The 15,082-nt window shown below is 41.1% G+C and overlaps 1 protein-coding gene across 3 annotated transcripts in view; it reads left to right on the top strand.

Annotated features, from left to right (window-relative positions):
• The window catches only part of LOC140205545 (leucine-rich repeat-containing protein 4C-like), a 219,269-nt gene that overhangs the window by 99,078 nt on the left and 105,109 nt on the right, over positions 1 to 15,082 (top strand). Inside the window, exon 1 of one of the 3 annotated variants that reach the window (XM_072273162.1) lies at positions 9,950 to 10,945. The exons of the other annotated variants lie outside the window; for them this stretch is intronic. The gene's annotated coding sequence lies outside the window, so the exon portion shown is untranslated. Of the gene's footprint in view, positions 1 to 9,949; positions 10,946 to 15,082 lie in introns of those variants that run through there. 3 annotated transcript variants of the gene reach the window in all.

The following is a 15,082-nucleotide window of genomic DNA, read 5'->3' as shown; positions in this document are numbered from 1 at the left end:
AATTTGCTTGAGGCTTTGGTTACATACCAATTATCCTCAAACTCTGAATGAAATATATCCATTGTCATGCCTCCTTTGTAACAGCATCACTATGTTGGGCCCAGGATAGATCTTAAAAATGTTGTCACCCAGGAACTTGAAACTGCCTAGTCTTTCCACTTCTGATCCCTCGATGAGTACTGGTGTGTTCTTCATTCTCCTCTCTTTGAAGTCCACAATCAATTCCTTGGTCTTATTGATGTTGAGTGCAAGGTTGTTGTGACAACATTCAACCCACTGATATATCTCACTCCTGTATGCCTCCTGGTCACGATTTGAAATTCTGCTAACAATAGTTGTGTTGTTAGCAAGTTTATAGATGGCATCTGAGCTGTGCCTAGCCACACAGTCATAGGCGTAGAAGGAGTAAAGCAGTGGGCTAAGCTTGTCTCCTTCAGTGTGCCAGTGTCCATAAGACCATTTGGCCCATTGAGTCTGCTCCGCCATTCAATCATGGGCCGATTCAATTCTTCCAGTCATCCCCACTCCCCTGCCTTCTTCCCATACCCTTTGATGCCCTAGCTAATCAAGAACCTATCTATCTTTTCCTTAAATGCACCCAGTGACTTGGCCTCCACAGCCGATCATGCCAACAAATTCCACAGATTTACCACCCTCTGACTAAAGTAATTTCTTCGTATCACTGTACTAAATGGACGTCCTTCAATCCTGAAGTTTTGCCCTCTTGTCCTAGACTCCCCTACCATGGGAAATAACTTTGCCACATCTAATCTGTTCAGTCCTTTTAACACTCAGTTGTCAATTGTCAGCGGGGGGGGAGATGTTATTCCCCAATTGCAATGAATGTGTTCTCCCGGTGAGTCAATCAAGGATCCAGTTGCAGAGGGAGGTACCAGGTCCAGGTTTTGGAAATTGTTGATCAGAAGTGAAGGCATGATTGTGTTGTATGCTGAGCTGCCTGAGGTAGGTATTACTATTGTACAGGTGATCTTAGGCTGAGTGGAGAGCCAGTGAGATGGCATCTATTGTAGACCTATTGTACTGATTGGCAAATTGCAGTGGGTTCAGGTCCATCTTTTGAAAAGAGCTGATTCTAGCCATGACCAAACTCTCAAACACGTCATCAGAATAGATGTGAGTGTCACTGGACAATAGTCATTGAGACATCTCACCCTGCTCTTCTTGGGAAATGGTATGATTTTCACCCTTTTGAAACAGATGGGAAGCTCCCACTACAGCAGTGAGAGATTGAAGATGCCCTTGGACACTTCTGCCAGACAGTTGGCACAGGTTTTCAATGGCTTACTGGTACACCATCAGTGCCTGATTCCTTTCAAGGGTTCACTCTCCTGCAAGATGTTCTGATATCAGCCACTGAGACAGATCACGTGGTCACCAGATGCTGCAGGTATTCACGTGGGTGTAGTTTTATTCTCCCTTCAAAAGCGTGCATAAAAAGTGTTGAGCTCATCTGGGAGTGCAGCATCTCAGTCAATAGGTTTCACCTTGTAGGAAGTAATGGCCTGCAAACCCTGCCAGAGCTGATGTGTATCTGATCCTATCTCTAACTTCAATAAGAATTGCTTTTCATTCTTAAAATAGCTATCTGTAGGTTGTATTTGTTCTTCTGGGACAGTTCTGGATGACTGGGTTTGAATGCCACAGATCTAGGCCCCAGCAGACTGTGAATCTTTTGGTTCATCCACTGGTTTTGGTTTGGCTATGTCTGGTATGTTCTCAAAGGTCCACACTCATCCGTACAGGTCTTTAAGTCAATGACAAATATGATATATTTATTCAGATTCAAATATGAATCCCTGAATATTGTCCAATCCACTGACTCAATGCTGTCCTGTATGCATTTCTCTTGACCATACCCTCTTGGTCCTCACTATTGCTGCTGCAGATTTTAGTCTCTGCCTATGCACCGGGAGTAGAAGTACAGCCAGGTGATTGGACTTGCCAAAATATGTGTGTGAGATGTTAAGTGTTCTCATTGGTGGTATAACAGTAGTCAAATATGTTGGCTTCTTTGGTTCCACAAGTGATATGTTAGGGTAGTTGTTCAGAGAGTTCTTCAAGCTGGCTTGGTTGAGATCCCCCACAATGATAGGGACCAGCTGATCATAGTTCAGTACTCTATTCCAGTTAAGGAGTAAAGTCAAAGATAGTAAGGTACTTTAGATGACCGTGAACGAATCTTGGATGACTCAAGACCTTAAATTTAGGAATAAAAAGGAAGTATATATAAGATTTAGAAAGCTGAAATTAGACTGTTCCCTTGAGGAATATAAAGATAGCAGGAAAATTCTGAAGCAAAGGATTCAGGAGGCCAAAAGAGGCCATGAAATGTCCTTGGCAATTAGAATCAAGGAGAATCCCAAGGCATTTTATACTTGTAAGTACTTTATAGGTATTTTACTTTCTATTAAGAAAAAGAGGATAATTGAGGGGAAAGTAAATTGACCCAACATTAAGGGAGGGAAATTGTGCGTGGAGTCAGAGCACGTGACTGATGCATTAAATGAATACTTTTGTATCAGTATTTACTGAGGAGAAGGATTTTGAGGATAGTCAAGGCAGAGTGGGGCAAACTATCCTAACATGCTTTGATGTTTTGAGATGAAGGAGGAGGTAGTGTGGGTCTTCTGAATAATATTGAAGTGGTTAAAACCTCAGGACCTGATGGCATCTATCCTCCAGTACTGAAAGAGGCAAGTGAGGAGATTGCTGGGGCCTGGACAAAGATTTTTGTATGCTCCCTAGCAACAGTTTTCAAGAAAGGAAATAGGAAGGATCCAGGTAATTATAGGCCAGTTGGTCTCACATCAATGATAGGAAAGCTATTGGAGAGGATACTGAGAGATGGGGTTTATGTGCATTTGTAAAGGTAGTCTGCTTAGGGACAGTCAATATGACGTTGGGCAGGGTAGGTCATACAGTATCTTACAAATGTGAATGGGTTTCTTAGATGACAAAGGAGTTTGATGAGGTTAAGGCAGTGGACATTATCTACATGGACTTCAGTAAGACATTTGATAAGTTTCCTCATGGAAGATTGATTCAGAAGATAATTTGTATACAAAATTATGAGATACAGTACAGATACAGTAAATGCAAGGAGGTTTTTCCACATGAGAACTGGAGACCAAGGTTTAAGGGTGAATGGTGATATGTGTAACTGAAACATGAGGGGGAACTTTTTCATTCGGAGGGCAGTGAGAATGTGGAACAAGCTATCAGCGGAAGTAATCGATGTGGATTCGATTTCAACAGTTAAAGAGAAACTTGGACAGGTAGATTGGTGGGAGGGCCATGGTCCGGGTGCAGTATTATGGAACTAGGCAGATTAATAATTCAGCACAGAATGGGTGGGCCGAAGAGCCTGTTTCTTGCTGTTGCGTCCTATGACTCTATAAAGATGTATGAGATCCAGGGTGAATTACAAGTTTGGATTCAGAACTGGCTTGTCCATGGCAGACAGAGAGAAGTGACGGAAGGTTGTTATTCTGGCTGGAGGTCCTTGATCAATTGTGTTGTACAAGAATTGGTGCTGGGATCTTTGTTGTTCATTATATATATATATATATATATATATATATATATATATATATATATATATATATATCAATGATTTGTATGAAAATGTAGATAGGTGGATCAACAAATTTGCGAATGACACCAACGTTGGTGGAGCTACGGACAATGTAAAGCAGCGGTCCCCAACCACCGGGCCGCAAAGCATGTGCTACCAGGCCGCAAGGAAACGATATGATTTGGCGATAGGAGTCAGCTGCACCTTTCCTCATTCCCTGTCACGCCCACTGTTGAGTTTGAATGCACGCGAGGTCATTACGCATGCGAGGTCGTGACCCACGCATCATCCATGTCAGCGCGGGAAGGAGATCAACTCCTCAAGCTTGCAAGTGACGGCGGGCTGAGAAGTATGTTTGACAGAACATCTCTGTCGGCATTCTGGATCAAAGTCAAGGCTAAATATCCTGAGATAACCACGAAAGCACTGAAAACATTGCTTCCATTTCCAACATATCTCTGCAATGAATGCAACGAAAACTAAATTGCGGAATAGACTGGACATAAGGAACCCTCTTCGAGTATTGCTGTCTCCCATCACCCCTCGATAGGACCGTGTTGTTGCAGGGAAACAAGCCCAGGGCTCCCACTGATTCAGCGATATTGGTGTGTTGCAAGGATTTTATATATTCATACGGGGAAAATATGTGTTGTGTGTTTAATATCCAAACATTACTTAAAATGTTATCAACACACATCAAAGTTGCTGGTGAACGCAGCAGGCCAGGCAGCATCTCTAGGAAGAGGTGCAGTCGACGTTTCAGGCCGAGTCCCTTCGTCAGGACTAACTGAAGGAAGAGTGAGTAAGGGATTTGAAAGTTGGAGGGGGAGGGGGAGATCCAAAATGATAGGAGAAGACAGGAGGGGGAGGGATGGAGCCAAGAGCTGGACAGGTGATTGGCAAAAGGGGATACGAGAGGATCATGGGACAGGAGGTCCGAGAAGAAAGACAAGGTGGGGGAGACCCAGAGGATGGGCAAGAGGTATATTCAGAGGAACAGAGGGAGAAAAAGGAGAGTGAGAGAAGGAATGTGTGCATAAAAATAAGTAACAGATGGGGTACGAGGGGGAGGTGGGGCCTAGCGGAAGTTAGAGAAGTCGATGTTCATGCCATCAGGTTGGAGGCTACCCAGATGGAATATAAGGTGTTGTTCCTCCAACCTGAGTGTGGCTTCATCTTTACAGTAGAGGAGGCCGTGGATAGACATGTCAGAATGGGAATGGGATGTGGAATTAAAATGTGTGGCCACTGGGAGATCCTGCTTTCTCTGGCGGACAGAGTGTAGATGTTCAGCAAAGCGGTCTCCCAGTCTGCGTCGGGTCTCGCCAATATATAAAAGGCCACATCGGGAGCACCAGACGCAGTATATCACCCCAGTCGACTCACAGGTGAAGTGTTGCCTCACCTGGAAGGACTGTTTGGGGCCCTGAATGGTGGTAAGGGAGGAAGTGTAAGGGCATGTGTAGCACTTGTTCCGCTTACACGGATAAGTGCCAGGAGGGAGATCAGTGGGGAGGGATGGGGGGGACGAATGGACAAGGGAGTTGTGTAGGGAGCGATCCCTGCAGAATGCAGAGAGAGGGGGGGAGGGAAAGATGTGCTTAGTGGTGGGATCCCGTTGGAGGTGGCAGAAGTTACAGAGAATAATATGTTGGACCTGGAGGCTGGTGGGGTGGTGGGTGAGGACCAGGGGAACCCTATTCCTAGTGGGGTGGCGGGAGGATGGAGTGAGAGCAGATGTACATGAAATGGGGGAGATGCGTTTAAGAGCAGAGTTGATAGTGGAGGAAGGGAAGCCCCTTTCTTTAAGAAAGGAAGACATCTCCCTCGTCCTAGAATGAAAAGCCTCATCCTGAGAGCAGATGCAGCGGAGACGGAGGAATTGTGAGAAGGGGATGGCGTTTTTGCAAGAGACAGGGTGAGAAGAGGAATAGTCCAGATAGCTGTGAGAGTCAGTAGGCTTATAGTAGACATCAGTGGATAAGCTGTCTCCAGAGACAGAGACAGAAAGATCTAGAAAGGGGAGGGAGGTGTCAGAAATGGACCAGGTAAACTTGAGGGCAGGGTGAAAGTTGGAGGCAAAGTTAATAAAGTCAACGAGTTCTGCATGCGTGCAGGAAGCAGCACTAATGCAGTCGTCAATGTAGCGAAGGAAAAGTGGGGGACAGATACCAGAATAGGCACGGAACATAGATTGTTCCACAAACCCAACAAAAAGGCAGGCATAGCTAGGACCCATACGGGTGCCCATAGCTACACCTTTAGTTTGGAGGAAGTGGGAGGAGCCAAAAGAGAAATTATTAAGAGTAAGGACTAATTCCGCTAGACGGAGCAGAGTAAAATGTTATGATGCTATTGACTTATATAACCATATAACAATTACAGCATGGAAACAGGCCATCTCTGCCCTTCTAGTCCGTGCTGAATGCTACTCTCACCTAGTCCCACCGACCTGCACTCAGCCCACAACCCTCCATTCGTTTCCTGCCCATATACCTGTCCAATTTTTCTTTAAATGATAATATCGAACCTGCCTCTACCACTTCTACTGGAAGCTCGCTCCACACTTACTTCAAGCTCCCCTGTCCTCCCCTGATAATTGACTTATCACTATATTCATGTGAGGAAAATATGCGCTGTGTTTTTAATATTAAGTTCGTTAGATAAACCCTTTCAGAAACGAAATTGAGTGTATTAGCCACTTATCACCTATATTCTGGTCGTGACTAACAGCCCCCCCCCGAACAGAATCGCCAAAAACGACTTGTAGAAAAAATTCAGCACGTACGCGCATGCGCACTGGTACTCGCACAAGGCTTCATGGTCATTGTAGTCTTTCTCGGGGTAAACCCAACGTATTTGACTGCTACTCTTGTCCGTTGGCAACCCTACACCGCACCCCCCCCCCCCCCACAGGTCAGCCCGTCCGCAAGAATGTTGTCAATATTAAACCGGTCCACAGTGCTAAAAAGGTTGGGGACCCCTGATGTAAAGGACTATGAAAGAAAATTGTGAGGTATGGACCAGTTATAAGATCTGGGCAAAGGAGACGCAAATGGAGTTTAATTTGGGCAAGTGTGAAGTGTAGGGAGGCCAAATAAGAGGTGGGACATTGAAGTACAAAATGATTTTAGGATCCATGTCCATAATTCACTTAGCAACCATGTAAGTAGATAAGTTGTTAAATAAGGCATATGGCAAGCTTGCCTTCATTGGTAGGGGTATTGAGTATAAATGTAAGGAAGTTATGCTGAAGCTATATAGAACTTCAGTAACACTGCATCTGGGATATTGCATGCAGTTCTGAAATGCCCATTGTAGGAAGGATGTGGAGACTGTGCAAGATGCTGCCTGTATTAGAGAGCATGAGCTATAATAAAAGATTGGAGAGACTTGGGTTGTTCTTAGAGCATTGGAGGTTCAGGGGAAATCTGATAGTGTTTGTTTTTTACTAATTACAAGAGGCTGGGCAGTGAAAAACTTTACCCTGGGGTAGAAATGTCAGAGGATATGCTTTTAAGGTTAAAGAGGAGAAGTTTAAAGATGACACGAGGGGCAAGTTTTATTTAAAGCAGAGAGTGGTACGTGCCCGAAATATGTTACTTAGGTGGTAGTGGAATCAGGCAGTTTGGTGGAGTTTTTAGATAGGCACATGAATATGAAGGCAAGAGAGAGAAAGAAATGAAGCACAGGAGGGGTACATTTAGTATAAATTGGCATTAAGATTGACATAACATTGCGGTCTAAATGGCTGTTCTGCTCTATTCATTTTTGTTGCCATTGATTACAGATTTTATTCATTCTTTTAAGTATCCAAATGTTGTGCTTTAATCAGAATCAGAATCAGGTTGATTGTCACTGACATGAAATTTGTTGTTTTGTGGTGGCAGTAGAGTGCAATAAAACATTGAGTGTGTCTCTTCAGGCTCGATTACCTCTCCTTGCTAATGGTCCTAATGACAACAGGGCATGTCCTGGGTGGTGAGGCAATACAACCTTCACATTAATTCATCCCCTTTTGCTACCATTTTTGTCAGTGAATGGTTGCCATGGATGTGGAATGTATAAACAAACAAAATTATACTCCCCATTTCACTTTGAACTTGGCTCCAATAATGAAGCTAGCAATGGAAATGCTATAAATTGATATCTTGATAAAGACATACAGATTCTACCCTGATGCTGAGATCCATTACTGGAAACTGTATTAGGAACTGTCACTTTACTGTCTATAATGTCCAGATATGTATAACGTGGATCTTTGCTGGCATCTTACAAACTGACAAAAATGTTAGTGAATGCTGGATAAAATCATTGACATCAGCTTTGACGCATTCAGTAATACTATTCAGATAAGATCCTATCCGGTCAGGTACTTAGATCGTCTTCCACTATACCATATGAGTGAAAATTTCCCAAGCTTTAATTCACATTTTATGAATTTCATGAATGTGCCTTTACTATTAAGGTAATTAACAATTTCATGAAAAGAATCACACACTACAAAGTCAAAGCCATTCCTATATTTTTCAGGTAGCAGGGAAGTGCTGATCACAGTGATAGCTATCCTTGAAGACATACCATTGCTTTCCCCATTTCACTGTATTTCAAATCTAGTGGTGGCAATTGCATTCAAGGAATGGTGAAGTCATCAAGCTGGGTATGAAGCCAATCAATGTATAGAATTTCAGTCAGCAAACTAGGAGGTAAAGCAGTACTAAAAACATACTTTAAATAAAAGATCAGAACCTAAGTACAAAATTAAGGAAGATGAAATATAATTTTAAAATTAGTTTTTAATAATGCAATGAGAGAACAAAACTATACACATAAGCTTAACTCTTTCTGTCAGCTAATTCTATCTGCACAATAGATGTGTAGTGGCAGAGCGTCTCTGATGTTATCATATTTGTGTTTAATTGAAATGTGGCACAAGAAACTTATCATTTTTACATGGTATTAATAGTTCTGTCATCATTAAAGCTACAAAATTCCAGGTCATTGTACGTAAAGTTATATTTTTTAACCTGCACAACACCAAGTTTATAAAGAACACTAACAAAGCAATTGGAAACAAAACCATAAATTTTGGAGACTCTAGCCAAGAAATTCATCCTAATCAATAGTGCTATAAGCATTCATGCCGATGCAATTAATTTTGGAGGCAAAGTACGGTAGACTGATGTTGCTATGATATACACTCATTTGCCATTTTATTAGGTACACCTGCTCCTTAATGCAAATACCTCATCAGCCAATCACATGGCAGCAACCTGATGCATTAAAGCATATAGACATGATCAAAGGCCTCAGTTGTTGTTTGGAGGAGTATTTCTTAATGCACAACATGTCAAGTGGATGGGCTAGGGCAGCAGAAGACCAGGACCATACACTCATTGGCCACTTTATGAGGTACAGGAGGTATCTAATAAAATGGCCACTGATTGTATATCTGTATAATGTTACAAACCAGAGTTAACTTTGTCCACATCTCAGTTTTCCCTCCATTACCAACATCCTCACAGAGCTTACTGCTAATAAAAGCAAAAAAAAATCTGCAAGAAGCAGAAATCTATGATAAAGACAAGTACTGTAAATACTCAGCAGGTTCAGCAATATATGTGCAGAGAGGCAAACCTAATATTGTAGGTTGAGAAATTTCCCCAGGCTTGATTCTACCTAAAATATTGTTAATAACTTACTCTTTAATCACGTGCATTTTAAAATTTTAGGTGAAAAGTTTAAAAACTTCGGAGAGGAATGGACCTTCCAGTGCCTTCTCAATATTAACATCTACGTCACGTTCTTCACTGACAAATGTCACGATTGCACCAATACTCTGTGTCTAAGTTGTATGCACGTCTATCTTACGTAGAAGTACCCGTGGCAGTAAGTAGCAAGGGTTAGCAGCGCTAGATCTTTGTAGTCGAAAACTGCGCTAAAAATAGACGGAGGAATCTCACCAAACTCCGAATCTCCCCCTTGAGAATGCGAATAAAATATATATTTTTTGCTGAATAAATGTTGCGCTCGCTTGGGTTCTTGATATGCTTAGATTGCCCGCACGGTGGCAGTGGTGGCTTGATGATCGTCCGCCAAAAAGCTCCCTGGCCGACGTCAAGGGCCAATACAATTGACCAATCAGTGCTAAGATGATGGGAGGTAATCGGGTAATGGCATTTTTCCCCATCAGGAGAGAGAGAAAGAATAAGTGAAAAGAACTAAAGAGTTGAAAGCAGACAGCCGCGCAAAGTGCATGTGGACCGAAGCGTCCAAGATCATCCTGGATGTTAATCAATAAGTAAAGGACATGTGGGCTGGAATTTCATCCAACTGACAGGAAACTCTTTCTGGTTTTAAAGGAGTGCAAGATTTGCATTTGAAACTCCCTAGGATTTCTCCAACCCGCCCCTTCCCTCCCCCTTCTCCCCTCCTCCCCGGGAAAACTAATTGACATTTTAAAGGTGTCAGCCAAACTGATGATGTTCAGAGGAGAGATTAACTTGTAGATGGCGGTCTGGGAGATGGTAGCGTGACTCAAGAGCCGCAAAGGGAGGAGGGTAAAGTGGAAGGATAGAGCGTGGAATAAAACGAAAGGAAGAGATTTGGGAGGATCGCTCTGTGTCCTGATGGTGCCAAGATAAGGAGAATGAAAAGCAAGGAAGAACATTCGGAAGGAGCTTGTTCTACAGCCGAAAGAGAGAGCAGAGGGGCGAAGGAAATCAGCGCCTGGGCTTGGATGCTGTGCTCTGCCGAGGGGTTGAGAAAGGAACAAGAAAATGGAATTGAGGATTGCACCGGCCGATCTTATCTCTGATGTGAGATGAAAGAGAGCGCGAAGAAAAGGAGGAGAATTAAAGGGCCACGGGAACCGAGAAAAAGAAAAAAAAACCTTACCGCACTGCTTTGTGATTGGAAAATATAATCAGCTCGTAGAGAAGGAAAGAAAGTTGTTCTGGGAGTAACGTATGTATATTTAAAGAAAAACAAACAGAGGCTTGTTGGCGCTCAGACACGGGCAGCCAGGATAACACGCTAAAAGATTCCGATTCCTTGAGTGGAGAGGGGAATTCTAGTTGGGAAGTGATGGCTCTTTGAGTTTGGGAAGAAGAAATGAATGCCGCTGTTTAAAGAGAGAATACGCTGCACGGGAGAAGGAGAGAGGGGCCGATGGCCAGGGAAAGACGGAGTGAATGAAGAGACGTGCCTTTTGGATATTTCTGCGGAGCGGACGGGAATGCCATGCCGGAAATTGATTTGAAATTGCAGATGTGCATTTCTCTGCTGAGAGGGGAGGAGAGATTTGGGAACTAAAAGAGACGTGGAAACAGGAGCAAGGGAAATTAATCTGTGAGTTCCGTTCGTTTTTTTCCCATTTAAATATACGTGCTTTTATTTGTTTAGTTGAGTCAATTTATCCATCCAGCACCGAGTAGTAAGGGGGTTGGCAAAGCATATAAAAGGCGGTTAAATTTCCGTTTCCAAGCTGCTGTGCTTTGTTTGGGGTTGAGAGCTGAAGTAACGGATGGCCGGGCTTATTTTTTCCTCTCCGGGAAGCCGCCGGTTCGCTGCAGTTTCCTAATGAGCTGCAGATAATGAGACGGTCGGCTGTGCGGAACCCGCTTTTAACTCCCTTACCGCTGTCACTGCACACAGGCGCCAACGTGAAGTCCCTGTCATTTCATCCGCTGTGCCGTTTCAATATGCGTTAATTATTTTAAATTAAAAACTCACAATCTTCGCCTTACCTGTCAAGAACAAATAGTTGATAAGAGTACACTTCTTTTCATGAGGAATTTCTAATTTTCACACAATTCTATGCGCAAGAATTTATACTGAAGGGAATTCAACCCGAGCCTCCTGTGATATGAATTATTGCAAGGTGCTTGTAGGCATAATTGACGGGTGAACTGCGATAAAGGGTTGAATTCTAAAATAGCATTACACAACCGAAGCCCTCCCACCACGCTCGAAGCTTTTTCTCATATGTTTAGATTAAAAATGTTGAATGTGGATTTTTTTCTTAACGCGCCTATTGTCAGTTGAGATACAATAGTTGTACTCAGTACGGTGCGATCGTTGAACAATAATCTCATTATATTGATACTCCCTGTTACATGTCAGTAACCACCGTGAGTTCTCTTCCCGATTGCTTACGAATCCCAGTGCTAGATCAGTCTGGAAGATTCATTGAGAAGAAATTCTCATTAGAGGACTTCATTAATACTGGGCATGCTCGTGTCCTCTGGATGATTGAGAATGCATCAGCCATAGAGAAACTGTCCATTTTGTCTAAAGTCCCAGCCAGAAATAATTATTTTGTGTTTCCACGGTTAAGCTGACAAATCAGGAAAATGAACAACGCCAATAGTATTAGCCGCACATTTAGAAATATTTTATCTCCAACTTTTAAAGTTCTCAATGTTCTGATTGAGCATGGGTTTAACACTTTGTGGGCATGTGTATGTCCTAAACTGCGATTTGTAACTATATTAAAGTATGTAAAAATAAGCCTGGATGTTAGTGAAATATTAGAAGTATTCATACTTTCCTTGGATTCCACAGCAATTCAATATTATATTTTAGTATGCTAATTAAGAAAATAGTCAAAGTAATTAGATTTTATTGCACATTTTTATTGTACTGAATCTAAAAAGTTGATATTTCAATGTAACATTGTATACATTGGTACTGAAGTTTATTTAGATTCATTTTGCAAAGACATTATTTTTACCCTAATATTTAATTCTTAAACATCTCAATTCCTAAAATCCAGTCTTTATCAAATTTAAAATTGAGATCATGTACGAAATTCGTAATGTCAATGTGAATATTCACTACTTCACAAAAATCTGCAAAAGCAGATATCAAGTACAAGGTCATAAAGAATCACTATTTTCCTTAATTATTCCTGGTAGAATTTGGAAATGAAAGGCTTATTACAATCTATCTATTATTTGATTGGTTTATCTCCTATCTGTTAAGTTAGTTATCAGGGCCCTATTCAGACGTGTAATTAAAATCATTTTATGTTGGCTTCGAGGCTAATTAACCTAACTTTAGGTTATTTTGCACGTGTGCTTCCAGCACTATTTTGCAATTCATAGACTTAATCTAGTTTAACTATTTGTATTCTTTCCCTTATGGCGTTAATGTGTTCATCAGAATTTAAAAGTAGTATTTCAATGCTGTAAAAAATATGACCTATTTCTAGACTTCCTTGCTCTGCCATTGCAGAGCGCAAATTAGAAAATGCTTTCAGCCATTTCAATGGCTGTGACCAGGAAGGAATCCCGAAATGATGCACAATAACCACAGATCCAAAATTCAGTAGCTGAGCTTAACCCTTTCTATTAATTGTATTTGCCCTGCACCAATAGCTTTTTAAAAAACAGCAGATTTAATAGATACCAATACCAGCCCAAGGAAAGGCTGCCATCATGGAGACTGTTTTGTTCAGTTCTATTTTTTTTAAAGCAAAATAACTTAATTTTAAGTCTCTTTAGGATACAGGTTTTATTTATTAATATAAAGGAAAATGTTAAACTTGAATTTTAATAATAATCAGCATGTTTATAATATTTCTATGTCTAGATGATCTAGGGTGGGCACCTATGATTAAGATGTGCCAAATTACCTAATTTAGCAATGAAGAGAGAAGACACATCAACGTAGAATCTTGATGGATTATAAATGATCTATTGAAATCCACAAACAAGGGAGCAATGCAGAGTGGATTGCATATTGATCACATGTTCATTTAAAAGTCTTGTGGGGTGACTATCTATGTGTTTTTCTAAAAGTAGTTTGGCAGGTGTCTGATTATTGGGCAATGCCAATAAATCCATGACAGAATTCAGGAGGGAATTCAAGAGAGAGGATATAGAATTTGCTATCACTTAATACAGTTGGGATAAGTAGCTCAGGTACATTTAAAGAAAAGGTACAGCATACTTTTTTAGGAGAAAATAGACAGAAAAACATAAACCTTATACCTAAAGAGGGAGGAATTTGGTGTAGGAAAGTAATTGGATGCTGAAAATCTGAATTTAAAATAGAAAATGCTGGTGTGGCAGGCATCATCTGTGGAAAGAAAAACAGTTAAACATTTCAAGTTGGTGACATTGGATTATTTATGTTATTGGAAGTCATCTTTAGAATCGGCGTGGCTAACCCCTTGCTTCTTATGATCAATGAACTTTCCTTTACCGTGCGAATATGCAGTCATGTGATAGCACATCTCGAGTCTCGAACAATGGAAGCTCTGTGTTATATGAAGTGAATGCCAGAATGCTGTGTGTGTGTGTGTGTGTGTGTGTGAGACAACTTGCATTTTTCCAGTCTTATTAAAGGCAGCTTGATTAACAATTTATTGAGGCAAGATCTTGTGTGAATCATCAAACTGCAGTACTTTAAAATCAGTAGGTGGACATGAAATTAGCAGCAATAATGTTCACTGCCTTCTTGCAATTCAGATTTTTTAAAACAGCAAAGCACTCTTTGCACTCCGTGGTGACAGCAATCTTGGTTAATTTCTCTCTCATTCTGACCTGTTTGTGGGCAATGCTCCTCCTCTACTAGTCAGATTTCCTGTCGCGACTGTATAAATGTGTCCCAGTTCCATTTTGCTCATCTGACCTTGTGCTTTCTACCCTATCTTCATATTGGTACTTCCTAGTCTCACTTGCTCGCAGTTCAGCAATGGCAATTGAACTAGTTAAAGATTCCTGCCAACCAATCCTGCTGAGCTCAAGTAAGCAGGGTTATCCTAAGTGTAATGGATGTGGAAAATCACTGGTCTGTTAAATGAATTTCCTTCAACTCAAGTAGTCCGTTTTGCCTCATCTGATTTCCAAAGCACATCTCCAAATGCTGCTGTTCAGTTTAACCATTTCAGAAAAGTTTTAGTCCAAATTATTTCAAACTTCTGGCAAAAAAGATCAAAATTCCCAATGGACGGCACAGTGTAATTGAGAAAGTGCTGTGAGGTAAATGTGATTTGAGTTTTGTAGATTTTCATCAATTTGAAGTTGAAAAAAATTATGCCACTTTTTTTTGTCAAGGTTGGAGTGTTAATGGCAGGAAAAATTCAGACTATAATTGAGTAATCTCTAAAACATCTATTTTCATAATTTTTCATTAATATAAAATAATTAGCCAGAAAAGTCTCAACTGTTGTAGAAATGCCATCACAGAATAAATCACAGTAGAAAATTCCTTTAGTGTTATGAATAGAACATTGCTAATATAATAGAGGAGGGGTTAAAGAAAGCACCCAGTGTCTAAATATGGGTAAAATAAACTAATTCTGAGGTTAGGAGTTAGTAAAACATAGTATTAGAAATATATTAACTTTGTGGAAAGATGTTATCTTATGGTCTTATTTGTGAGAGTGTCAAGGGTTATGTGAAGAAGGCAGGAGAACGGGATTGAGAGGAATAATAAATCAGCCATGACAGAATGGCAGAGCAGATTCAATGGGCCAAA

This window comes from Mobula birostris, chromosome 11 (assembly GCF_030028105.1).
Source record: "Mobula birostris isolate sMobBir1 chromosome 11, sMobBir1.hap1, whole genome shotgun sequence".
NCBI classification, from domain to species: Eukaryota; Metazoa; Chordata; class Chondrichthyes; order Myliobatiformes; family Myliobatidae; genus Mobula; species Mobula birostris.
This window is presented reverse-complemented; position numbering and strand designations above follow the sequence as displayed.